The 25,642-nt window shown below is 41.8% G+C and overlaps 1 long non-coding RNA gene across 5 annotated transcripts in view; it reads right to left on the reverse strand.

Moving 5' to 3' along the window:
* The window catches only part of LOC119024613, a 74,344-nt gene that overhangs the window by 36,413 nt on the left and 12,289 nt on the right, over positions 1–25,642 (reverse strand). Inside the window, exons 3-5 of one of the 5 annotated variants that reach the window (XR_005076523.1) lie at positions 4,551–4,583; positions 2,631–2,809; positions 2,383–2,479 (exon numbers count right to left, since the gene is read on the reverse strand). The exons of 1 other annotated variant lie outside the window; for it this stretch is intronic. This is a non-coding gene — a long non-coding RNA (uncharacterized LOC119024613). Of the gene's footprint in view, positions 1–1,802; positions 2,480–2,630; positions 2,810–4,550; positions 4,584–25,642 lie in introns of those variants that run through there. 3 more of the 5 variants (XR_005076522.1, XR_005076525.1, XR_005076524.1) reach the window with 3 other exon arrangements.

Raw genomic sequence — 25,642 nt, forward strand, 5'->3', positions numbered from 1 at the left:
TGCTGTGTGGTAGACTACTGGACTTGTTTCAGGTTCATGAAGTTGCTTCTGCGGTTCTTGGATGTGAGAGGTGCAACGTCTTCAAGAAACTGAATTCAAGTCCAGTTGCCCACGATATAGCACCTAAATCTACCATGACCTGGATGACAGAGAACCTTCATCAACGTGAAATGTTAACAGAAGTTTATCATGACTTGCAACCCCGATCAAAGCCGCAAGACATCAAAGCCTCCCAGGCTGACCAAGATGGCAGAGGAAAATGGCCGCCCTGTGAATAAGGTCAATGTCTGCATCACACGGGAGCCCTCAAGGTCACCGCTGTTTAAGAAACTGATATCCCTCCTTATTCTACGATTCATTCCTGTTCGAATTACTATTTCATGTTGGTGCTAAACATAAAGACTGCTTCGCTCTGTGATTCTAACGGGCTGACACCACACGACACATCCATCGTCGGAGTTTTAAGGTGAACATTTTTTCCCATAAATAACTGTATTTCATAACTGTTCGGTACACATCACTAAATCATGTCACCTCATCTATTTCTGGCTCCTTATCTGTGAGAATTTTAAAAATGCTGCATATCCCCTGAAAAATGGGGCCAAGAATATTCAAGGTACACCACCGGTAGCTCTATTAAACACTTTAATCCACCCTTTAATCCACCCTTAAACACTTTTTACAGTGAAGGATGGATTTTTTTTTTTCTTTTTTTCTGTCTGAAAAAGCTGCTCCTGCAAAGTGAAGTGAAGACAGTCAGAGATTGCTTTAAAAGGAAAGTATTCTTAGGTGGCATCTTTCGAACAATGCAAGCGGCATTTTGTGCTTGGAAATAATGTGAAGGGAAATATGTTGTGTACTGTAAATCGTGACAGGAGTAAGAAACTCTGTGGCATCTGCCGGCTCATACTGCAGTTTGGGAGGCAGGTCACCCACTGAGAAAGAAAATGGTCTATAGGAGCGACATATAGAGCTCCACCAGTTTCTATGCTGAACCTCCAGCCTGTATGTTGAGCGTTTCACAGACGCCACATGACCATGAAAACCGCTCTAATGAGAGAACTTTCACTTCTAAAACTAATCATGTCCTGGCAAGCACAGCAGTTTGAATGAGAGGAAAGGCTGGAGGATTTGCGAAACAGTGTGTGTGTGTGTGTGTGTGTGTGTGTGTGTGTGTGTGTGTGTGTGTGTGTGTGTGTGTGTGTGTGTGTGTGTGTGTGTGCGCGCGCGTGTGTGTGTGTGCCATGCAAACGGCTGACACGACATTTACATCTTTAGTGAAGCTGAATTCTTGCTTAATACCTGTATTTGGGGTATCTGTGAGCATACACTTAAGACTTCATGATATGAATGTGAAGCATTATGAATATGCAAAAGAGTATCCAATGTATAATATACTCTAACACTCCTGCCACCGTATGTGTCTTTGGAAATGCAAGGATAGAAGTGTAAGACTTCATCTATCACAGACATTAAAACTGGTAGAACGCTGGTATGATGATGTTTTCCAGTCTATTTTTATCTTGCAGGAAGAGCAATCAAAAAAACACTGCAACAGTAAAAATGTATATTTCTTTGTTGTCCTTGGCTGAATGTATATATTGAAATATACTGATAGTATAATTTTGCATAGGTGCATTCATGTATGAGTGCTGATGAGTAAGATTTAACCTGTGGCAGTGAGTGGGTAACACACAGGATGATTACACTATCCCACAACATTTAACAGTAAAACACTACAGGAGAGGGCTAATCAGTGCAATCATAAATACACCACAATAACATTAATTTATTAGCTCAAACTAAACATAGTACTGCAGTCGATATGTGAATACAAAGTATTAACAAATAATCGAATCAGAAGTCAGATATTCATCTCTCTTTTCATGGGTTTTTCTCCACCAACACTTGAGAAAAATGAAGCTCCTCAGCTGCTGGATATTTAAAACTGTTCTTTCACACAAGCTTATCTATTATTGCCGATCAGTCACTTCATTTAGCTTCTCTAGCTAATAAACATCAGCTCTCGACGAGGCATATCAAAGTTGCATTACTGAGCCACGCGGAAAAAACGAAACTTGAGCTAAAAGAGGCAAAAAAGCTGAAGACCTGGGAAATGGTTTTCTGAAGTTCCGCCATTTCGAGTGACACCTTTCACATCTGACTATTAACAACAGAAATCCAACACAGGCTGTCCTGTCTTCTTCACCCTGTACAACCCTGGATTTCTGGTCTGTGAGTCCTGAGACTGGCGAATAATACAATCCCTGCATTTCTTTACATTTCAGTAGAAGGCTTTACAGTATGTGACAGAGAGAAAATGTTGGAGGATTTGGTTCTGGAGGAGAGGGGCATTTTCTTCGTCAAATTATAAAGTCTCACCAGTGGAAACAGGCCTGTCACTCAGCTTGCCAGGAGTTAGGGCAGAGCTGGCATATTAAAAGACCACTAAAAGGTTAGAAGTCCACCGGGGAGGTTTCTGTGGAAATACAATCACAAAAGAGCTGCAATGACAGACTGATTACAGAAAGTAATAACGGGAGAGATTTACAGTGTACAGTCAGGGACGGTCCACTTGGCATCGGTAATGTTGCTGCTCTATATAAAAGAAGATGCACAATTTTCCAGACCTTGCTTTGATTTAAAGGCGGTGAAGTCCTCCATGTCTGTGCTTGTATGGTAGGCTGCTCGGAGGAAGAAGCGGGAGGAGGGGGCGGGAGGGGGGGTTGTAATTGTTGACAATACTTCACACGGCTTCATTTCATGGCCGCACTCAGATTAGCAGATGTTTGATAGTGTCACCCTGCCCCTGGAGGAAGATATTACACAAACAATCACATAGTAGAATGCACACAAAACGGATGGATGACTCAAATCAGCTGCCAGACCACATCCATCCATTACGGTCCTAAACAGTCGAGTCAGCCTTGAGTCAACATCCGTCCGGAACTGCAAATATGACCTGAAATGTGTACATGTTTTACTGTGTCGTCCGAATAAGTTGAACCTCTCACCAGAATAATCTTACAGCCACAACTGCTACCAACAGGTGAGAGTCTGCAAGAATTGTCACTGCGAGGAAGTACCCGCTATTACATCAAAAACGGCATGATGTGAACGTTTGATGTCCTCAGCACAAAAGGGAACACGCCTGATAGCAAGGGCATCGCCTGAAGCCGCGGATCCCTGTTTAAAACTCTATTAGACAGAGATCAATATGTGACAGGACTTAAGAATTCCTCACACTGGCCTGACATTTATTTTGGGATGGCCAGCGCTGCGTCGTGAATACAGAGCGCTGGAGTGAGGCCCCGAGATCGCTCAACTTTTCACATCTTCACCTCTCATTTACACCACGCCATTTTTTTTAATAATTGTTATTATTCCAAGTCAAATTATTGGGCAAGTCCACTGCCTATGAGAAGCTCTGATGTATTACGGGAGTTGAGGCCAAAACATAACATGTGTTCATGTGGTATTTATCCCAGCCAAAGCAAAAAAAAACATAATTTTTTTCCTTTTTACTCTCTTGCATGTTAAACTGTCTCCACAGCTGAAAGCTCCTTTAATGGAAACACATGTGAAAGCAGCGACAGTGGGCACAAAACTGCCTGCTTCCTTTTCTTGTGTACATGAATAGATTAATTTAAGCATACTCGCTATTCTTATTTGAAAGACAGGCGCAAGGAAACACATGCGAGACCTACGCAGGCGATGTGTGTGTGGACGATGAATGCTGTTATTATTTGAAATAAATAGTACGTCCAGTGTGTCACCCATTTGTACTCGCCCGTGTGTTCCAGTGGAAAACTCAGTCGTGAGCCTCCACGGTGACGATAATGAAATGTTAAGGACGACAATGCCACCCAGTCAATCTGAATCCCACTCGGTGTGTTCCAAGAAGGCCAAAGCAAATCATTCCTTCTGGTTTTAAACAAAGAGGCGCGCACATAAACATGAACCGCTCGAACATACACGATCGCATGCACTTAGATTTGCATTGAGAATGTTTGGAGAGGAATACATTTGAAGCACATCGGCCCATTTGAATTGTTTACCAGTGTTTAAATGAGGCCACATGACGCACACTGCGTCTCACACACCGTCAATACATCCTTCATTATCGTTGAATATTTTACCGCGAGACAATCGTAGAGCCCTTTAAGAAATATTAATTAATTTTCCACACTCGACAGTCAAACATTTACTCTGATCTCGCGGAGATGGGCACGACCTCCAATATATAGTCTGTTCGCTTTGGATGCAAATGAGCGCCGTGCGTTGTATAATCTATAAATATTAAAAGCAAAAGAAGGAAGAACGTTTTTTTTTCCCGTAATAATCAAGTTCTACACCTGCTGATTTTGAGCGGATTAGAATTTATCTTCTCGTGTGAGGCTTAAATCCAATAATTGATGTTACATATTAGCGCATATGTGACTTGAGACACAAACAACACGCTGTGCGAACGTGGTCCTCTCTTTAAAACAGGCCCGGTGGCAAGCTGAGAGAGCAAGATACCTCAATTCATTAAAGATAATAGTACTTACAACAATGTATTCTTCCTCTCTCCACAACAGCGTCTGTGAAATTAATTTCAGACAAGTATTTATGCCAAATGAATTCATTAGAATGTATAATGTACAAACACTTTAAAGAACATTACTCTCGGAAGACATTTATTGCGAACGGTGTGAAATTTTAAATTGAATAAGAAAATAAAGGAAGGTGCAACTTTACGGCTCGTCCCTGAGGGAGAGCTGATTTAGTAAATGTGACCACACGCTTGTTGTCTGCTTTTTAACAAACACGCGAGCTAAAAGAAGTCCTCAATGCATCATCCGGACACACTCTTGCCTTTAAAGTGGTTTTATAAAGGTGCCATATCACTTTAGTACATTAAAAGAAGTGATACATATTCAGTAATGGGAGCCCATGCAGTCCTGAGTAATGAACTGATTAATTTTAAGACACTAAAAGAGCGTACAAATGCCACCATCATTTGTCTTTATTACAAAAAGAACCCTCTAAATGATACATATATACAAGAGACACATCAGCTGGTTTCATGCTGCTTTATTAAACAGCAATGAATCACTAAGCAACCACAACAATGGCTTCCTTTCAGTTTGGTTAATATTCTTGGTAAAGCCGGCTCTGTGTGCTTACTGTTTTGTGTCAAAAGAAATTAATTCAATCATTTTGCAAGTCAAGTCATGGTCACAATACACTCATTGTGTGAGGGATGCAGTTCTGTCCTGTTTTAATTACACTTTGTGTGGCTTCACAGTCTTTGAGTAGTTTTTTTTTTTCCACTGCTGACCAAATGAATTGCCTGAACTTCATTGTGGATTCCTGCTCAAAAACAACACAAGAAAATACGTGTCAGTCAGTGCCACCGCCGCAGCCAAGCCCCGTACAGTGAGTGATGGTCCGTTTACAGATTTAGGACTATACAGGCCATGTAACCCTGTCGATCGATATGTTTGGATTTGGTGCTGTCTTGGAAGCAGTCCTGGATGGAGGAAAAGACCGTGCATCTGCCTGTTCAGTTAAAGTCCTGCAGAGCAGGTGATCAGTCTTCCTTACAGAGGCCGTCTGACTCAGTCTGAACTTTCTGCCAGGACATCTCTGAGCTCAAGTCCTTCAGGCTCCCAATAGACACATCACCTCCCTAATGAGATGCAGGCCCGCTGGCTTATTATGAGATATTTATGGATGCTGTCCGGCTGCCCAACACGGGCTTTATTTCATCAACTTGAGGATAACTTCTCGATGCAAGTCTCCCTTCAGAGTTTCTTTCAAGGCATCCTAAATACACTCTCTAACAACACAGTACAGAGTAAGAACATTTAAAACTAGTACAAATTGATACACTAATTATATAAAAGGATTTAAAAGGTCTCATTTTTAAGAATGTGGATTTTTGGATCTCATTGCCAACTTGTCAAAAACTGATGCTTTAGGATTGTAGGTCGGGTTGGCCGCCATCTTAAAGTGTCAGTACTTGACGAGTTGGGAATTCTAACATATTGGACCTTTTATATAGTGGTAAATAATAATACCATAAGACTTGAGTAACTGCATGTAAGCCTGGTGTCCGAGGACCCCGACACACCAGGCAGAAGGTCAGTCGACTGGGCGTTCTGTTTCAGCAGCGGAGCCTGTTGATAAGGGCAGTAATTGTGATTGGCTGTTCAGCCGAGCAAATCAGTGCACAAGAAGTGAAACAGAAAATAAAAGGGAAAGTCCCTCGACCTTGTTGCTGTAGTATCCATTACTTCACCTCCTTGGCTTCGTTTGACTTATTTTTGCCATGTTCGCCAGAGCTATCTGCGACATTGATTGAAACAGTGGTGTTGACATATGCTGCTTTAGTGTAACTACAGTTTGTATTTCCACAGACCTGAGTCTTCCAATTTCCCTTTGGATGATGGGTACAGACCACCTCCACCTGGTGGTATGCAAACTTGTCTCCTCCCACGCAGGCGCAGAACAAACAGCGACAGCGAGCTTTTACAGCTGAGAGAAAAGTGACCAGAGGTGATGCAACTGTCAGCCTTTGTCGCTGCTGGTTCTTTCACACTTGTTTGGTCGTTCTGGGTTCCAAAAAATTCTAACATTTGAAGTGAGTTTAGCCAAGTTATAGTGGAGTCCTTACATTTCTATTACATTACAGAAATCAGACGTGAGCCTTAAGTTTAGGAAACAAGAGAAACCAGGATCCAAAAACACATCGCAGCAGTACTTTTCCCACTCCAGAGAGATTCCTATAACATTTTATTCAGTATCCCATTGTATGTTGCTCCTTGTCATCCATTGTAGTAGGAGGCAGTGCTGTTGGGTACAGTGCAGATCATATGCATAAGAAAAACTTGTTCTGTAAATCGTTTGCCAACTCTTGTGATCAAAACCACTGATATGAAGCTCAGTTCTGAGGAGTTTTCTCATAGCTGACAGCACACAATGTCGGATTAGCCTCCTGAAAAGAGTCCACATTCACATGAGCATCCCTCATCCGTCAGTGGGGGCGACGCCTGCCTCGATCAATCCAGCCGTGCTTTTACTGTCAGTAAATCTGTGTTCGGTTCGACTACGCCTCTGTGGTAATGGCAGCGTCACCGGAGAGCACAACGCATGAATCAACCAGCAGATTGGGCTATAGACAGTGAATAATGGAAGAGCTGCTGGAGGGTACGATAGCAGGTATGGTGATTTTACTGGGGAACGTGCATCTTCTGATTCATATCTGTGAGTTACGCGTTTGATTTTAAAGTAGAACGAGCCCACACGGTCAATCATTAATTAATTGTGGGAGAATCAATTCTAAGACGTGTCACCTAATGACATCATCGATTTGAGTCTTTAGTGCACAACGGTTATGTAGCAGAGAGAGAAACACTTGACGACTTATACAGACGGATGAAGTTGTCATGGAAGAGCAGCGGGGGTGTGCCGATCAAGAGAGTGAAGGTCACAGAACTACCGGAGAGCCGACGAGTTTTGAGAAAAAAAAAAGAGGCGCTAGCTTGTCTGACTAGTTGTCTGCTTGTTGGCTGCTTGTCAGAGTGCAGGCTTTGCAGACATCGCAGTGTGTACAGGTGTTTTTGCGTACGGGTGTTTTAACGGCATTGATTTTGGAATCAAGGAATATATTGATCCAGCTGCCGTGGAACAATCTCTAGAGCAAATGTAGGCGTGGATATCTCCATGGAAGTACAAGAGACAAGAGAGTAACCCGAATAAAAAGGTTATTTTCAACGCTAATTTTAAGGTTTTCATTGTTGGGCGTTTGACAAAAAGTATTTGCAGAAGGATTCACGGCCTGCAACATGTTCAGAAGTCTTTATTAGTCCCTTGAGTGCTGACAATACAGCAGGTTCCAGTGGTTAATTCTTAGCTTTCCAGGAGTCAATTTCAATGATTACCACAGTAAAAGTCAGTCCAAATCGACTGTAGAAAATTTGGGCGTCACGCACCGCTAATCTGCTCAGCTTCATCTGTGGGTGGCAGCAGGTGCAGAGCTCAAACTTATGAATATGCAAATCAACAGCGAGTGCAGAAGTGCTAAAGCTGGGGGGGCAAAGGGCAACCAGCAACAAAAACATTAGAAAAAGAATATCTCGCCGCATTGTCTGCATTAATCAAACTGACAGCAACTGGTGGTTGGAAACCCCAGTTGGAAACCCAGTCTGCAGAGCAAAGTCAATAGGAGATTAGTAATTGAATTGTGCTTGTATTTCCAGCCGGCACTCAAGGGAGGTGAAGAAGTGAGCAAGTCGAATTTAAGCAACAGCGCCTCATTTCAATGGACTGTAAGATGTGATGTCAAGCAGAACAACTGAGATTGAGTTCCACTCCAAAATAAATAATACAGTTTGATGAACTTCTGATACATTTATTGGTCCACAGTTTCAAATGCAGCAATTGTGTCTATAATATTTTTGCTCCACTCAGAACATAATGGTGTATTGTAATGTTCTTATACTCATTTAAAACTATGCAGTGGTGTATTTATTTGAATATGTATGTATTTACATTCAGATAGTACAAAATGATGAAGTATGCAATGTATCATTTAAGTGGTCTTACAGTACTGGGATATGAACAATTTGAATTTGAACAGCCACCTTAATGAGCTTCCCTTTATAGTTTAATTTTATTAATTAATTTAAGACAACATCACGTTTAAAACGTCCAAATGTTTTAACTCAACATAATGGAGTCACAAGTGCAACACAACATGAATATAAATCCCAGGTCTCTAACAGTTTGTCAGATGTACATTGCGTTTGCATCACAATGGAGAACAGCACAGAGAGAATGACTTTACTGACTTTTGTGTGTTCTTGAGCACTGAGTGCTCACACTCGTCAAACAAACTGGACTCCAGTGGTCAGACGTGCTCGGGCACAGAACAGATTTTCTAGTGTGAGTGCCCCCTTAGTTACCTCCGTCAATGTTCTCTTTGGTTTCTACACTTCCAACATGGTGTCTGTAGAGAATCCTCAGCCCGATTAAGTTGCCCTCTTGCCTGCCGCCCGTTCTGGTGCCCAGTCTCATGTAATCAAACAGTAACAAGATTTCTGCCACTTAAGCTTTTCACATCCAGGAGGAATTTGTCCCCTCTGATGGTACATACGTGCTTCTCATCGCGGCACTAGTACACGATCAAAGAACAGTTTGAAGTAGACATCACACCTCGCTTCGTGCTGAAAACCCATTTATGTTAAATACTGTATGTGCCCTGATAACTCAGCAGCGCTGACATTATTGGCAGAGACGCACAACATGATGCGTGGGGACCCACCAGAATAAGTGAGGAACAAAGACTCCCGGCACAGAATTTGACTTTGTGTTCATGATTGTGTTTAAAACACTGGAGTTATTTCGTCTACCCACAAAAGATCTTAAGATCCAAGAATTAAAAAAGATTACATGCACATTTTAACTTGATGCACCTGGACACCTTTGAACTCACAAGTAACAGTACAGTAGAGGCGCAGTCGCAGCTAATCCAAACTGACAGCTTTACTCAAACTTACATCGAAGCGCTATGTCTGTGTTTTTCACCCATTTTGTGCACATCTCCATCTATCTTGTGACATTTTATGCCATCCCCATCATATTGCTGTACAGTGAATGCACAACAGAAGTCTTTTATTGCAGGTTCAGCTTCAGAGACACAACATCGTCCTTGTTGCATCGCTCTCTGAAAGAAAAGTACGAGTAGTAAAGAAGCCAATTCAGAGGATGCACTTAGAGCATCGTCTTGATTATAGCAATAACTCAAGAGGGCGGCTGTTCCCCGAGCCCTCTCACAGTACGTACAGTAGACATCCGTAAAGGGGAAACGAACAGATCTGTACACTGATGCTGGATGGATGTTGAGGCGGGTGTGTGTGTGTGTGTGTGTGTGTGGGGGGGGGGGGGAGAGTAGAGATGAGACGAGAGGGCTGTGAAGAGGTGCGGGGGGGAGGAGGGTGGCATCGGCGTACAAACAAATACCTCTTTAGAATTCTACACAGCACTCCGCTGCAGCGTGTTTGGTTTCCAGGCAGCACTGCATTATTAATGCACCCATCTACCCCATACTCCCACCCCCGGAGCACAGGGAGAAGGGTGGGGACAGAGAGAGATGGGGAGAGAGAGAACAAATTGGGGTGGGGTTAAAAGAAGGAGAGCTTAATTAAACATAATGTAATGGTTGCTAATCAGCACATGCTACTTTAAGGACTGTTTGATCTGGAGGTGCACGGAATTAGACGTTGTTGGGGAGCATGTGATCATATGTATTACACGGCCCCTTATATGATGATCATACTGTTTAATGACTTCAGGAAAGTAGTCACCAGACGCTCTTATTTTGCATTATCAGTATCTGCTGTGACCTTGAACAATCCAGGTCAAACTTTTTGCACCACTGGCTAAACCTGGACAGTTTTCACCAACTCACAAATCGGTATTTACACTGCAAATTCTTCAATTGTGTAAACTTACTGGGCAGTAAAAGCAATTCTGATTCTGATTCTGAAAAGATTAAATTCCACAACAAATGCCTTGAAAAGACAAAAGCCGCCAACATTTTGATATTCAGAACAAGATATCAATCTTCAAAAACGGGTCACAAAGGTCAAGTCAGAGATTTAAGAAGAAAGAGGACATTTCAAAGACAGTTCCTTAAACAGCTGGCCACCGTCCTTTTTAACATATTGATTTGGGACTATTTTGTATGGCACATTACATATAACATGTTACACTACAGTGAGTCTTTACAACATGCAAGATAAAATAGCCTGTGTTCATTCATAATGAAAAAAACATAGTCACTAATGCAACACTGTGGCTCATTCATGTGTATTTAAAAAGGAGAAGTTCGACTTAACGGGGCCTTTTTAATTCACTTTCTCACAATGAGTTCTCATGTCTGTGTGTTAAAGCTCTGAACTGGAGCCAGGAGGCGATTAGCTCAGCTTAGCATAAAGACTCAAAGCGTGGGGGGATACGAGCCCGGTCCACTGCAAGTTTAAAGAAGTCAGCCTGCCATCAACTCGCTATCAGAATGCAGTATCTTGTTTTTGTGTGTTAAAATGACACATTTACAGGGAGTCATTGACTGCAATAGGTAGCCAGGCAGGTACTGATGAAGAAAAAGTCACAAAACAAACCAACAGACTGTCTTTTTTTATGTTTCTGTCTGTGTACAAACACAACACAATGTGTTTAGTCTGCTCGGATGTGCTACAGTAGTTTACAACAGTCTGCTTTGAAAAGCAGCTGGGTCACATATCTGGCAAATGCTTCTCAGCAGGCTTCAAACTTTGGACTTGTGGCCAAACTACAGTGTCTTGAACCGATCAGCGTCCTACGAGGAACTACAGGTGTGGGAACCAGCGAGAGGAGACTGTTGGTTTAAAAGCAACAATGGTGGCTACTAGAGATGTTAGCATAGATGCTGCTACAGCATCAGTCACATCAGAACTCAAATATATATTTATTCAAAGATGAGCATAGAATAACCTAGAGGTTTTTCTCATTGGAAAAAAAATGTCTTGATGACAAACTCCATTTGATTTACACCAAATAACTTGTTTAAAGTAATCCATAAAGTTGAGTTAAAATGATCAAGTTGAACTATGCTCTCTGAAGTACTGGCATCGGCTTTTTCTTTTCTTTTCTTTTTTTTTTTTTTTCACACCCTGGCAATATTATTCTGGCAGGACGGGATCCCTAAGATCATAATCTTACGATATCTTCCTTCATAAAAGGAAGATAACAGTTTAAACTCCCGGCCAGACTGCCAAAAGATGGATCCGTACCACGATAAACAGTCTCTCTCTCTGTCTTTCTCTCTGTGTCTAATTAACAAACTCAGACATGTTTGTTCCTGGCAGTCGGTGAGAGAGAGAAAGAGAGAGAGAGAGAGTTGTTGGGAGGGAGAGATAAAGATTCCAATTTCCCCAGTCACTCACATCATAAGGTACACATTGTGCCTCCTCACAGATTGGCATCGTGCACGCCTTGATGCCGCGGCCGCCACTCAGAAAATGTTAAGAGTTAACCTGTGGCGGCCCAAATGCGATCATGTTTTTGAAGCCGGCACATTTGCCTCAGCTCTTTTAATTCCACCTTTTTTTTTTTTTTTTTCAGGGGGACTTCATTTCCTATTCAAGGTAATGGGGTTGGAGTAATGAATTCTTGCAGAGGCCAAACTATGTCCCCCTTGTGACCTCCTGTCTGTAAATGAAATAGTCAGCAGAGCACCGGGCAGGAGGTTATTCTGGTATACAGCCTCGGCACACGGCTCTGCAGGGAGCATTCAGGGAGATTCTCCTCTCCATCATCTCTAAATGGAACTATGCAACCTTTGTTTTTTCTCCAGCCGTTTTTTTCATTTCATTTTATTTATTTTTTTTACAATCCGGCTCAATTTGTTTCCATTTTTCTTGGCAATGAAATTCAGGCAATCCACAAAGGATGTCGATACTCATTATCTTTTGTCTTTTAGTCGGTGTGTGCAAACAAAAGAAAAAAGGGAAGGAGCAGCCGAGTCGAGCTGAGAGACTGACCGTCGCCTTGTGTCTCTGTTGTGCTACTTGACAAATCAAGCTGTTCAGACGACACCGTTTCCCCTCAGTGGAATTAAAAGCTGTGAGCAGGAGGAAAGCAGTGGTGGCAACATCGCCTTGTCAAAGCAGTCAGCCTAGATTTGCTGAAGGGCAATTTCTGCTGCATATCCCCAAGCAACACTAACTTCAAAAGCCCCTATAGACCACTGCGGCATTGATGGCATGTATGGATTTGGAGAGAATTATTGGCAGAAGGGTTTAAAGTTAAATACAGTCATCATTATAAGTGCCTTGGAAAGAGATCCGTCTTCAGTGAGCTGTGTGGCATTCAGAGAATTTGGTGTAACCTTTATTAAACTCATTTCATTTATAATAATCTATAATTTATATGTCTTACACACAGTTATTGGAAAAACCCCATCATGAGGAGTGTTTTTGCTTTGACGTCGATACAACATGTATAAGAAGTTGTCGTAATTGCTACAAAAGAATGGAAATTAATATAAAGGCAAGCAGCGAAGAGCGTGATGCAGCTGGTAGGGTTGGGCCAATGAACAATGAACGATGGCAATTCCTGGGCTCAAGCTGGCATGTTAAAGTTCAGTGATGTCCAGGACGGCTGATTCTGACATTTGCATTCACGCAAACAGCTCCTGCTGGTAACATCCAGACAATCTGAGGCTAGTGAGCCAAGTGCGAGAGGGGAAACAGCGTGAATGGCGATCCGGGTAGAATTCATACTGGAGGGACACATGATCGTATGTGTGGTGCATATCATATTTGACCAAATGAAAACCAAAATTGTCACAAGCTATTTTCCACAAGTTACAAAAATAGAACCTCTGTTGTAGATTAACTGCCATTGTCTCAATTCTGCTCAACTAGAACAGTCAGTTCTGAAGGTGAGCCTCGAGCCAACTTACTACTGTGGCCCAGAGTAAACCCACTTTAGGACCTCAGATGATTAATTCAGAGGCCACAGCTGAATCGAAGTCGAGAACCGTGGCCCCTTGTCAACAGCAGAGATGATGGTAGTGCAAGCTTTTTTCAGTCGTGTACATGGACACAGTTCAGAATTTGTTATTATCATGTCGCCATTGCAGCTGAAAAATATACAGAGAAAGAGCAAGTCGGATTTTTCTTTACAATCACTTCACTTTTGGTCTCAACTTTGATGTCACTCTACCTACACCCTGAGAATTGCTTGTTTTACAGAAAAGTTAGCTTGCAAATTGATGTGAAATGCAGAACCAATAAACTGATTAATAAGCAGACTCACACATACAATTCAAAGTGAACTTCTCTGTGGTGACATTTAGTGCCGCCTTTCCCCATGTGGCTCGGAGAAAACAGGGGCGATAAGGGCGCTTTTAACTATTTCCGCTGCTTTATTCCCCCCATCCAATGCTGTTCTTCTTCCTCAAATAAAATTATAAGAGTTCCCTCAATGGCAATCCTGTGTTTATAGTGAGGGGAAGCAACAATGTAATGAGCAAGATTTGTTTTATGGCCTCCTCCATGCTCTCCATCCTCCCCCGTTCCGTCATCTCACTCTGCTTCCACGTTCTTTGTGTGTGTCCTTCACCTTGGCAAGAACATTGCTGTAAACCTGTTCCTTTGAGAAAGTGTCTGGTAAAATTTCAAGTCATGTGCAAACAGAGCAAACAATTCCAGGAACTGCTGTGCGATGTTTGCTGCCCACAGCTCACTTTGTTATTGCTGGGTTGTTGTTTTTTTGTTTTTTTTTAAAGGAGATTTGGCAGTCTACTCCCATTAATAATTTTTTCACATTGAAGAGACAGCCTAGAGCGATGAAAGTCACTCAGGGAATTGAAACTTGGTCACTCAGCAAGTCGGACACACACAACTTACACATAAAGTGGAAGTCAAATACCTCCTCCCTGCAGTCATTATAAATGCTACTGACTCCTTTTTCATGTTTAGCTTCTGTGAATAACGCTGTGAAACAATTCTTAATCAAGGACTACACAGATTACCTGTGTTACGAGTAACAACAGATCTCAATCTCCCCATGACATCTTCCCTCTGATCCCAGCGGCTCTTATTAAAGTTTGCACGTTCTGCCAGAAGTTATTAGACATAGTTCTTCCTCTTGACATGAGTGTGGGTCACAAAATACTGTCGGATCGATTCAGTAAATTGGACTGAAGCACAATGAATCAATAACAGGAGAGGCAAGTAGTGTCTAAAGAGTACAAGACATTATATGGAGTTCCACAGGGTTCAAGTCTTGGTCCTGTGATATTTAATATTGTGCTGCTTTAACTGCTTTTTATTTGGCGCCCTCGACAGTTGTTAACACAATCTCCAGGTCTGTAACAATTTGTCAGCCATAATATAGGCACTAAGCACAAAAGACAAATCATTATGTTAAATTATGTATGCAACACTGTGACCCTACCCTCTCACGGAAGTTACATAACACAGATAGAAGTGATGGGGTGGAGTGGCTGAGACCGAGACACCATTCATCCTATTACAGGACACTGCACAATCAAAATAATGTTGAAGCTGTTATTTTAAGGCCTTGCCTGGTAAAACACAACAACATTCAATGAAAAGGAAGGACAGGATCTTGATCTGCTTTCTTTAAACCAATACTGATCCATCAAAATATGCTCGGTTCAGCCCAGATACTGTGCCTTCAGGCCAGGCCGGGCCAGGATCTCTCCCTAAAATCCAGATCTAATAAACATGCATCATTGAGTAAACCTGACTCGGTGCTCTCATCTCAGTTGAGCTGGTGTAAAATGCCTTTTAGCATGACAAGAGCTCTACCTGCAGCCCAGAGCTCTGTTGAAGAGACGAGCAGTTTGGGAATTTGAAGTGGATATTTCTGTTTTTAGGTTAAGCTACATGTATCCTGCCGCCTGCATTTTGGCAGCAACACTGAGATTGTGTCTGTTTGAGGGTGATTTGAGGATAACTAAAAGGCATCGTCAGCACAACCGATACAGTCTGCATGGAGTGTTTTATTGCTTTATAAAGTGGTAGAAATGGAACCAATGCGTTGAAACAACAGTTCAAACGTCCAATAAATAATTTAATTCAACAGTCTGGACTATTATCCTCTGACCTATAGAGATGCTGTTGTTTTTCTGCAACAGCTTAACAATGTCATTTATGGATGAAAGTTCCAATAAGTGTGATGATTTGTAGGGGTGGTTTGTGTGTTGTTAACACCTTTCAGTGTGGGAATCATGCACTGCAGAGGCGGAACAGTTTCGCTGTGGCTCTGGTAGTCAATCAATGTATCAATAATACATTATAAAGTAAAAGTAACTACACATTATACCATATGATTATAAAAAGATCTGCAGATACATGTTTAGATTAACAGGTGGACACCAGGTCAAACACAGATCTCAACATCATGATTTTGCCTCTTTTGGATCCGCAGTGGTTCAGTGTGAACAAACAAAGACGGAGAAACGGTGAGTTTTCGCGGTAGAGCAACATGTGTGTTTGATATAAAGCGCAGGTCAAAACATTCCCATACATCTAAGGGTCTGTTTTGTCAGGAAATATGACACACAGACCACAAAAGCTGAGGTAAAGGCCAAAGTTCCTGTTGTCTGCGTGGGTTTCAGCATCACACGGGTCATCATTGTTGGGTTTGTTTCAATGGGGTTTTTTTTCTGCGGGTGTGTGACCTCGACAGACTGTGCTCAGGGAGGCAGGAAATGTGAGTCATGCTGGCAATGTGTATAGAGACACCTTTACCCTCAAGTCATAGTGAGATGTCACCTTTGCCTTCCGAGCCGTGTGTACCAACTCGTCCGGTGTGTGATACAGTTTATTCTTTATTGGTGGAGAGATAAAAGATCGGATCGTATCAGTACTAGATTGTTTGTCTTTATAGTTGCGGTTAAAGTAAGTAGGTCAAAGTACTAATTTTCTACATTTATCTGATGGCTGTCGTCAGCAGTTACCTGACAGATTGCTTTTTCAATTCTGTATATGTGCCGTATGAATTACTGTATTTCTGTCAAGCACGGATCAAATCGGGCAGGCAAATCAATAAGATTTCTTCAAAATATACACCAGGAAGAGGCAAAGAGAGCAGATGACTGGACAAAGACTTGAACAACAGACTGGACTTAAATACAAACTGAACTTAATGAGGGGATGGGGTGCAGGTGGAACCACTGGTGGAGATAATGAGTCAGGGAAGCAAGAGGGGGGCTGGGAAGAACACTGGGGTGATGCAGTGCAGGTGTGGAGAGGAAGCACACTGGAAGAACCACAGAAATCGTCAAATATGATGTGGAGGATGATTAACCGACCTCAACACGTCTGAGGACGGCAACACTCTTAAACCCAGTATGTGTGTTACACTAAGGGACAGACGAAGAAGATGATGAAGGTAACTTTTTTTTCACCTGGATGAGGCGCAACTGATAACAGGATCCACCTTGCGTAAGTGAACTCCTGCCTCGTTTTCCTTCCAGGCAACGTTATCTGTGACAGTGGCCACGTCGCGTGCATTTTCACGGGCGGGTGATACGCACGCTCTGCATCCACAGTCAAAAAGTTTGCTACCTGCCCTGAGGCCTGTACGAGGCCCACGAAGCGAGTTAACACACCCTGGATATGTTTGCGTTATCTGGCTTCACTAACCCTGACGATCATGCTAAGCGGTCACACGAAGCTGGTTGTTAACTCGAAAAAGTCAGCCTAAGTTTTCGAAATGTAGCCATGAGCCTATTTCAAATGGGAGTTTTTTTGCAGTATATGACCAATCGCAAACACGGAATATTTAGCAAACATTCAATTTCAGCCATTTTCAGTTTACGGCAGACGACTACAGGGGCCTGCATGTAGCCAGCCGGTCCAAGAATCCCTCAATCAGACTAAATTACAGCGTGTCAAACTGTTGCAGTTTCCCTTTTGTATTAGGCAGCAAAACATTGTCGCGTGACATGTTTGAGTGAGTTTGCCTTGCTTGACATTGCACATCCTGCAATGTGACGTTTGCACGTGGTGCACATCATGATGTAAACGCTGAATTGTTATTTAGTGCAGCCTTAATTTAATTACCACATAGTAAAGCAAGAATACTGACACCTCTGGAAGAAGTTGTTTTCTGAAAGAGTACTTTTGTTTTTGACACTGAAGTGCCCTCTTTACTTTAGAAGAACGACTTAGATGCTTATCCCCATCTGATCTTCAGGGCACTTTGTCCTGGAGATATAATATATATTCTCCCTGCACATTGCAGTTCACTCATCCCTCTGACTTCTTCTTAATCAACCTCAGCCCCAAGATCAATAGCCTGCGAAGGACAATCCAATCAACCACTCATAATAACAGACCAATTAAAACATAATCCATTTATCCATCACCTTTAATAAGCATATTTAATTTTCAATGTGTTTCTCCTGCATCCTGACTATCCATAATGAGAGGCCCTCTTTCAAGGGCGAGGTGGCCTAGGTGCTGACAGCACAATCCAAAATTCCCAAATAAGGGATGCACCTTTCTCCTCATTACGAACTCAGCAGCATCGTGTTGACCTGTGACAGAAACGGCCTCATTGACATGCGAGGCGTTCACTCGCTTTCTAGGGAGTGAGTCTGTCGTCCATGTTAGGGGCAATGAGGAAGTGCCCGTCAAACACTGCTATCTGAGGTTTGATGTACTACTAAGTGCACACATCCTTAATGGCCCTTGGCCTTTGCATGATAAAAAAAAAAAAAATGTTGCTTCCTTCAGTGAGCCAACACGGAGAAGGATTTATTTTTTACCCAGTGGAATAAGCAGAAACCACAACCTTCTGAAATATATTTAGTCGACTGCAACAGATCACCTTGAAGACATTCAAATGCACCATGATGAATGGACCATTATTGACGCTTTGACAAAATTGATAGGAGTGGAGATAAATATGGTCATAAGCCAGCCAAACGCTGTCATACCCACTTGGCCCTCCACTTGTCAGTTAACCATATGAATTTATGCTGCCGAGGCAGACATTATAAAATAATTTCCATCCCATTAGACCTTCAAATTCAAGAGTCATTGTATAACTATATAATAAAGATCAGCCACATTTGACCGGTGGTACACCTGTAGTATGGTTAGCACACAGTGAACGCATCCATTCGGAAAAAATGTCTTCAAATACAAGTACAATCAAAATGCAAGGGCAAATATAGAGACAATAAAATACTATATACTATAAAAGCTTAAGTAGCTATAAAATAAAATAAGAGGTAGTACAGTAAAATAGAATAAAATAAAATACTGAGGTAGAAGAGGAAAGGTAAGACCATATTTTGAGAGAGGATAAGGTGCAGTTTTAACAGTAATACTAATTCAAAGCGCATTACCTGAGTGTTATGGAGTTAGTGTTATAAAGTCTGACGGCACCAGGAATCCCCCAGTGAGTCCGGCTCTCCTTCTTTCCCCCAACAGAGTAAGGTCTGTTAATACATTTTCAAAAAAGGCTCAGAGGACACCTTCTTCGTTCAGTGAATCAGATCATGAATATTATCAGCTGATTTAAGTGTATTAAAGTGGCCCTTTTTGACACGATGCGATGTGTCAGATAAATCTCCAGACCAATTAGATTAACATCTTTAAGACGGCCTTGACAAGATGTTACTAAACGACTTAAGTTGCGCTTGAACATTAGGAGCTGCTTGAAGAGCACGCACGCACACACACACACGCACACACACACACACGCATACACACACACACACAGTCATGCAGAAGGGGTTCTTTCCAAATCAGACATCTCGCTGCACTCTGGCATCAAAGCCCTTTGTACGAGAGCCGACACCTGGTCCCTCTCTCTTTGCCAAAGAGGCCCAGCGAGTGGACTCAGATGCCTGGAAGAGCCGGGAGAATTTACACCACCCGCCTCCCGCTCGCTCAATGCAACAACCGTCCATAGGCTGATGGAGGTCCAGGCAAGGACAGCCTCTGCTGCCCTATGTCGCTCCCAACCCCCGAATCGTACCCTACACCCCCTACAGGCAAAGACACTCACACACACAAACGCACACTCAGTGCTCTGTAACACTGCCGCTGATTTGTACGGGGTGGAGCATGTGCCAGACAGAACACACACACACACACACACACACACACACACACACACACACACACACACACACACACACACACACACACACACACACACACACACACACACACACACACACACACACACACACACACACACACACACACACACACAGCTGTGATGGCACGGTGTACGTAATGGAGCCAAATTAAAGTCATGAAGGTCAAAGAGAGAACATAACCAGTTTTGGATGTGGCCTCTGCCACTTGAGGGGCTTTGGCTGGAAACGTCCACCATTTTCTGACTTGATGAACCAAATAATCCCCACCGCACAAGTCCTGTTCTTAACCTAAGGCTGTGCGTTTAACTTGGAAAATGAATTTTTTGTCATGTGTGCAATGAAAAAAAAAGACAATTTTCCTGCCTCACTGTTTTTTTGAGACAGGAGCTAGTCTTACATGTCATAATATTGGGCAGGTTTATTTACTGTTTGACCATCAAACAAGCTGTTAGCCCGTCCCACTGGTCCACGGTCACCTTCATCTTTGATGTCAGAGTCTGAGACATCACCCAAGACCTTCTAAGACTTCACTGCTCTCAAAGCGAAGCCTGAACTACATGACCACTTAACCACAGGAGAATTTCTTTTTTTCCCAGGTAACTGCAGCAGCCTCCTTTTAGTCTTCAGCTGCCAAACACCATGTTGATTCTCCAGAATGACTCCAGTGAATGTGCTCCAATAAACTACACATGCTTTCACGTTTGCAATTCATTATTCATGAATTTATCTGCAAAGTATCCTTTCATGTAAGCTTACAGTCTTTAAAGCCTTAGAAATGAGAGAAATGTCACTATTCTGCCCTCTGCTAAAAGTTGTTTGCCCTTTAATTTAGTTCTTTAAAAAAAGGGCGTTTATAATTCATGTAATATTAAAAAATACTATTTACAGCAAAAAAAGTGATAATATTACACTGCTTTGCATTATTTCATGATGTACTCTTATTTTGAAGGTTTGTAAGAAATACATTATGCATTATGGGATAGAGATGAGTTGTTGTAGACAAGTAAAGCTCTGACGAACATGATGAAGGTTTTCTGTGTGTCTTCAACTTCAACCCTAACCACCTTCGAAAGCAACGGCTGTAAGTTTTGGTTGTCAGCACCTTAAAGCACAAGTTTAAGTGTCTTAGATGTATTTTCTGTACAGAGTTCATTTTTTGCATATCTATTTTGATAGTAGCTAACTGACTTTGTTAGCATTAATGCTAATCTAGAAGAGTTTTAGCCTATTGTTTGACTGTGTTAGCACGCCAATTGCATTTCAATCCTTTGGTTACCACATTAGCATGTTTACCTTTCATATTTGCATATGACATAAGCGCCTGTTGTTATCTTAATGGCTAACATTAGCACTTATCACCTGTGTTTTAGCCACTCAGTAACAGTTTTATGCTAATAAGAGATATTTTCTCACTTTTTGTTTCATAACAGTTTTACTCAAAGTCTTTCACCTGTCATAAATGGAAACTGTAAATAAAGGAGCAAGGCGCTCGCTTCCTTGGCTCGTGAAACCCGAGTTTGGCTGGCTGTTTATCTACTTCAACATACTGGACGTATAGAACACGTAGTGGGAACAGCACAGTCACCATCACCAGTTGCCAGAATCTGAGGTGACAACAGTCCAAAACCCAAAGAGTAATTAGTTTTCAGTGCAATCAAAGAAAACTGCAGATCTTTACAGTTTCGAACTGGAACCAGCAAATGGTTTGAGTGTCTCATTAAGTATTTGAACATTTTCTTTCCCATGTAATGCCTTCAGAGAGCTGAGTATTTTCTATATTTTTATTGTTATGTGCAAGCACAGGCTAATAGTGATGATGTTGCAAAATTGTGCTTTTATTCATCAATAGAATAAACTTATGAGGCGAACATAACATGAGGAGGGAGGGAGAAAGAGCCAGGCTGGGTGTAGTAAAGCTCCGTAGCCATATTTCGAAGCAGGAACAATTTTAATGATATACATTTAAACCTCCCCCCTATACAGCATGATGCCCACATCTTTACAGATTAATTTAAAGATTACGTCTCTCCATCATGGATAATGCCTTGAGTGGCGATGATGCAGACATATGAAGGCACTTTGCAGGGCTACTTCTGGTAATTAAAATCATCAAATGTATAAGCTGTATAAGCTCCAGTTTGTTTTTATCTCGCTGCGTGTGTTCAGCCATCTGTCAGAAACTGAAATGAAACTTCCACTTACGTATGTTCTCTCAGTGGGCGCAGACGTTCACTGGAGGAAAGAAACCTGAATCATCAGATCATCTTTCACTTGATTTGTAGCTTTCCTACTTTCTATGATATTTATATTTTTTGTGTGGTGTCCACAGTAAGTCCTAAAGACACTACTTCTCTTATATTTACACTCTAGATGTTATTTAGTTCTCTTGTGTGTGTTTTGGCCTGAATTGCAGTGGACTCAGATCACCTGTGAGGAGGGTGTCTCCTGATTAATGAGTGGAGGCAGCTTGGGGCATTCTCCTCACAGCCACTCAGGGTGTGGCGATGCCCTTTCATGAAGGCTTAAGACAGGTGGGGAACGGCATCCTGAATCTGCCATACTGCAGACCTCATCCTGACAGAGGTACCAGCCAGAAACTCTAGTCTGTTCAGGCCCCTACTGAGATTTCTCTGCTGCCCCATTTCATTCTAGTTCAGGGAAATTGTGTTTATCCTTCCGCCCAGTTGAGTGACCACAAAGCTTTTTACTGCCAGTACCACATTAATGACTATACTTTCTAAAGGTACACTAAACTACTACGAGTTTTGCAATTTAGTATGTACAATCAAATAATACCTGAAATACAGTAAATTTGGAATGTTTTTTGGTTTTTAGTGCCTTAAAATTTAACTTAATGACATCAATTTTGAAGTATATTTTTTAGACACTTTTTTTTTTTTAATTAAAACACAACTAGAAAATGTATACATGTAATATGTTTCTACACCAAAAATATGCCCATGTTTGTCACTTCATAACACCCGTTGGCAGATCAACAGGATGAAGGCTTCTTGGATACCATATGGGAAAATTGGCGGTGGAAGTTACATGCAAACACTTTATAATTATGCCTTATTCACTTCTGTATGTTCTGTGATGCAAACCCCACACGTCCGTTCCGAACAGACATCTTGGTGCTGTGTAACTGTGGCGTTGGAACAGAGAATTTATGTGTATGATGCCTGCTGCCTTTTATAGCTCAACAGCTGGCTGATGGGCAACCGTGGCGCTACATCCCTGGAGCTGCTGCTACTGTAGCTGATGAATAGCCACAGTAGTCGCTCTCCGCCAGCCTTCCTCCTCTTCACTACACATAATTCCAGTTTACAGTTCTCCCCTGGCACTGGCATTTTTTTTTTGTATGTCAGAGATATTGCATTCTGTTCCGGATAATGTTACATGTGATCGGTGAGGCTCTGTGTTGTGTGACGAGGGAATCCACTGTCCTTGATTCCATCTAGATCACAGCCTCCTACTTGGAAACGGACGCTCGTGCTGTGAATTGTCCATCATGAACACGTCAGTGGTTCTTGAAATAGTGTACCAAGAAAAAAAAAACATCACTTTTCGTAGAGTTTTTTTTTTCTGAACCCGCTGTCTCCTCCGTGCTCCGCAGAATTTCAGGTGACATTATCCCTTAGGTGTCAAGAAGGCTGCCATTGTGGAGCTCACTGGGGTCTGTCTCTGGCTGTTGGCTGCACGAGCTGGAATCAATTGGATTTTTGCTGCGGTTGTGGGCCACCTCTGGGGTTAGCTGGCCCACAGGCATGGCTATGCCTCCTCAGCTGTAAGGTCTGGCACAGGGCCCTCTCCATGGAGCAGAATGGTGGAGCACAATGTTAATCTCTCCTCTCTGCTGAGTCCCAGCTGTGGCCCCGCATCCCCGTCGAGGCCTTTTAATGTGGAGGCGAGGGGGGGGCAGCATGGACCTCTGATACCACCCCAGTCATGGTGACAAACAGTCGCAGTCACACATGATTCAGAAATTATGTTTGCTCTTGCTTTAAAACATTCACAGTTTAAGTGTGTGTGTGTGTTTGCTTTATGCTTAAATGTCCGTAGAACCTATTTGAACAGTTTAAACCAACAGCTCACAGATCAGTATCAGCTGGAAACTTCCCAAATTGATTTGTTATGTAAATTGTTTGTTTTTGTTTTGTTTTCTGATGTTTCAATATGCAAAAGAACAGATTTAAATGTTGGCTAAAACATCACGCAAATAGTCATTCTTGTTTAATCTCATTGACATCAAAGGATTTCAAAGAGGGAATACTGTATTTATCTTATCATTCCATAAATCAGAAATATGGCCATTTAAAAACAAATTAGATTTCACTATGTTTTTGGGAATTAAATGTTTTATTAATCAGGCTATGAATGATTCATGATTTTACCCACACCCTGTGAAAAACCTCCAAAACATAGTTTTAAAAAATTAAGACTTTGGTGTTACTGCAACCAAAATGGAGAGAAAAATTTTGGGGAAAACGACCCTGAAAGAATTTATTTTAAAATCCCATTCTTACACAAATAATGGTGATGATGATGATTCTAATGAATCAACATGACCATGAAACTTAAATGTTTTAAATGTGAAAATTAGGCTGAACTCCCAGAACAGTGAAAAGTGAAAAGAAGTGAAAATAAAAACACTAAAATGTGTATTTTGGACTTTTTCTCCTCACTAGTCTGAGAGATGAAATGTTCTGGAAGATGAACATCCCAAAAACTTGACCACTGCATGACAAACACGATGTTTTCACATTCAATGATCTGATCTGTCTACAAGTTCTGAGTTTTTCATTGCAAAGTACGGCCACTTCTTTGCGCAGAAGTATATCCCAGGTTTCATAAATATTTAGAGCGCACTTAAAGAAGTTTCAGAATTCATTTTCCACTGGTATGTGGTTCCCTTTGCATATTCTGTAATGGCCTTCAGTCGACACGCATTGTTGTTGTTTCCTTTTTTCAAAGGCATTCATACATTTTTGGCCTCTGCACTCGCTCAGACAATTTTTTTTTTAAACTGAATTTATTTCCGCTTTAAACCGTGAAATGCTCAGAGGGAGATAAATCAAAGTTTTGTTCAGGTGACATTATGAAAATCCCACAAGGATTTAAAAAAAAAAAAAAGCAAACACAAACTCAAGGTGACAAATCTTGACTTCCAATAGCAGAAATTAAATAATAATCGGATCTTTCATTGATCATTGTGCCTGTACTCTGCTTGTCCTCTCGCAGGGAGGTCAGAGCTGAAACTCAGGTACAAACTGGCAGAGATTCGCCTTTTTTTTTTCTTTTTTTTTTACTCACGGCCGCTTCAGTAAGACGGATGCTTGCCAGCAGAAGGGCTTGAACCTTTGTCCTCTGTTTGAATAATTGTCTCCCTATTCACAATGCCACCCTCCTGCTCCAGAAAAGGCTACTCACCTGGCAGCAGATGAGTAAAAGAGAAACGTGTAAATAAAAAGTGATTCATACATGCGCTGCTTTTACTGTTTGCAACATATAAATCAAACTCCTGTTTCTGCAAAATATCACTACAAACAAACTAGAACAAATAAATTAAAGCTCTACTCTAAAAGATGTATACAATACTGAGTTGCGCATGCAGCCACACTTACAGGATCCAGTTACTTTATACATTGGAAGCCTGAGGGGAAAAAAAATGCTCATTGTTATCTTTAGTAATCCATAAGGTCTCTGAGCTACAGCGTGGCATGCTCTGAGGCTCGGTCGCTAATCGTAAATTCACAGAAGTCTACCCGGCAAAAAGGCAAATATCAACAAGTCCTGCACCGGCTCCTCTATTTTCTCATTAGGCAGATAGATGGAAGATATCTAGCACTGGGAGAGGTGGAGGCAAGAGCAGATTAGTCTCCCTTCACAAACAACCACATATCCTTGACTTTTAATTAAAAATGCCATCGCAATTAGACACGGTAGTTTAAAGGACTG

The sequence above is a fragment of the Acanthopagrus latus genome, chromosome 8 (assembly GCF_904848185.1).
Source record: "Acanthopagrus latus isolate v.2019 chromosome 8, fAcaLat1.1, whole genome shotgun sequence".
NCBI classification, from domain to species: domain Eukaryota; kingdom Metazoa; phylum Chordata; class Actinopteri; order Spariformes; family Sparidae; genus Acanthopagrus; species Acanthopagrus latus.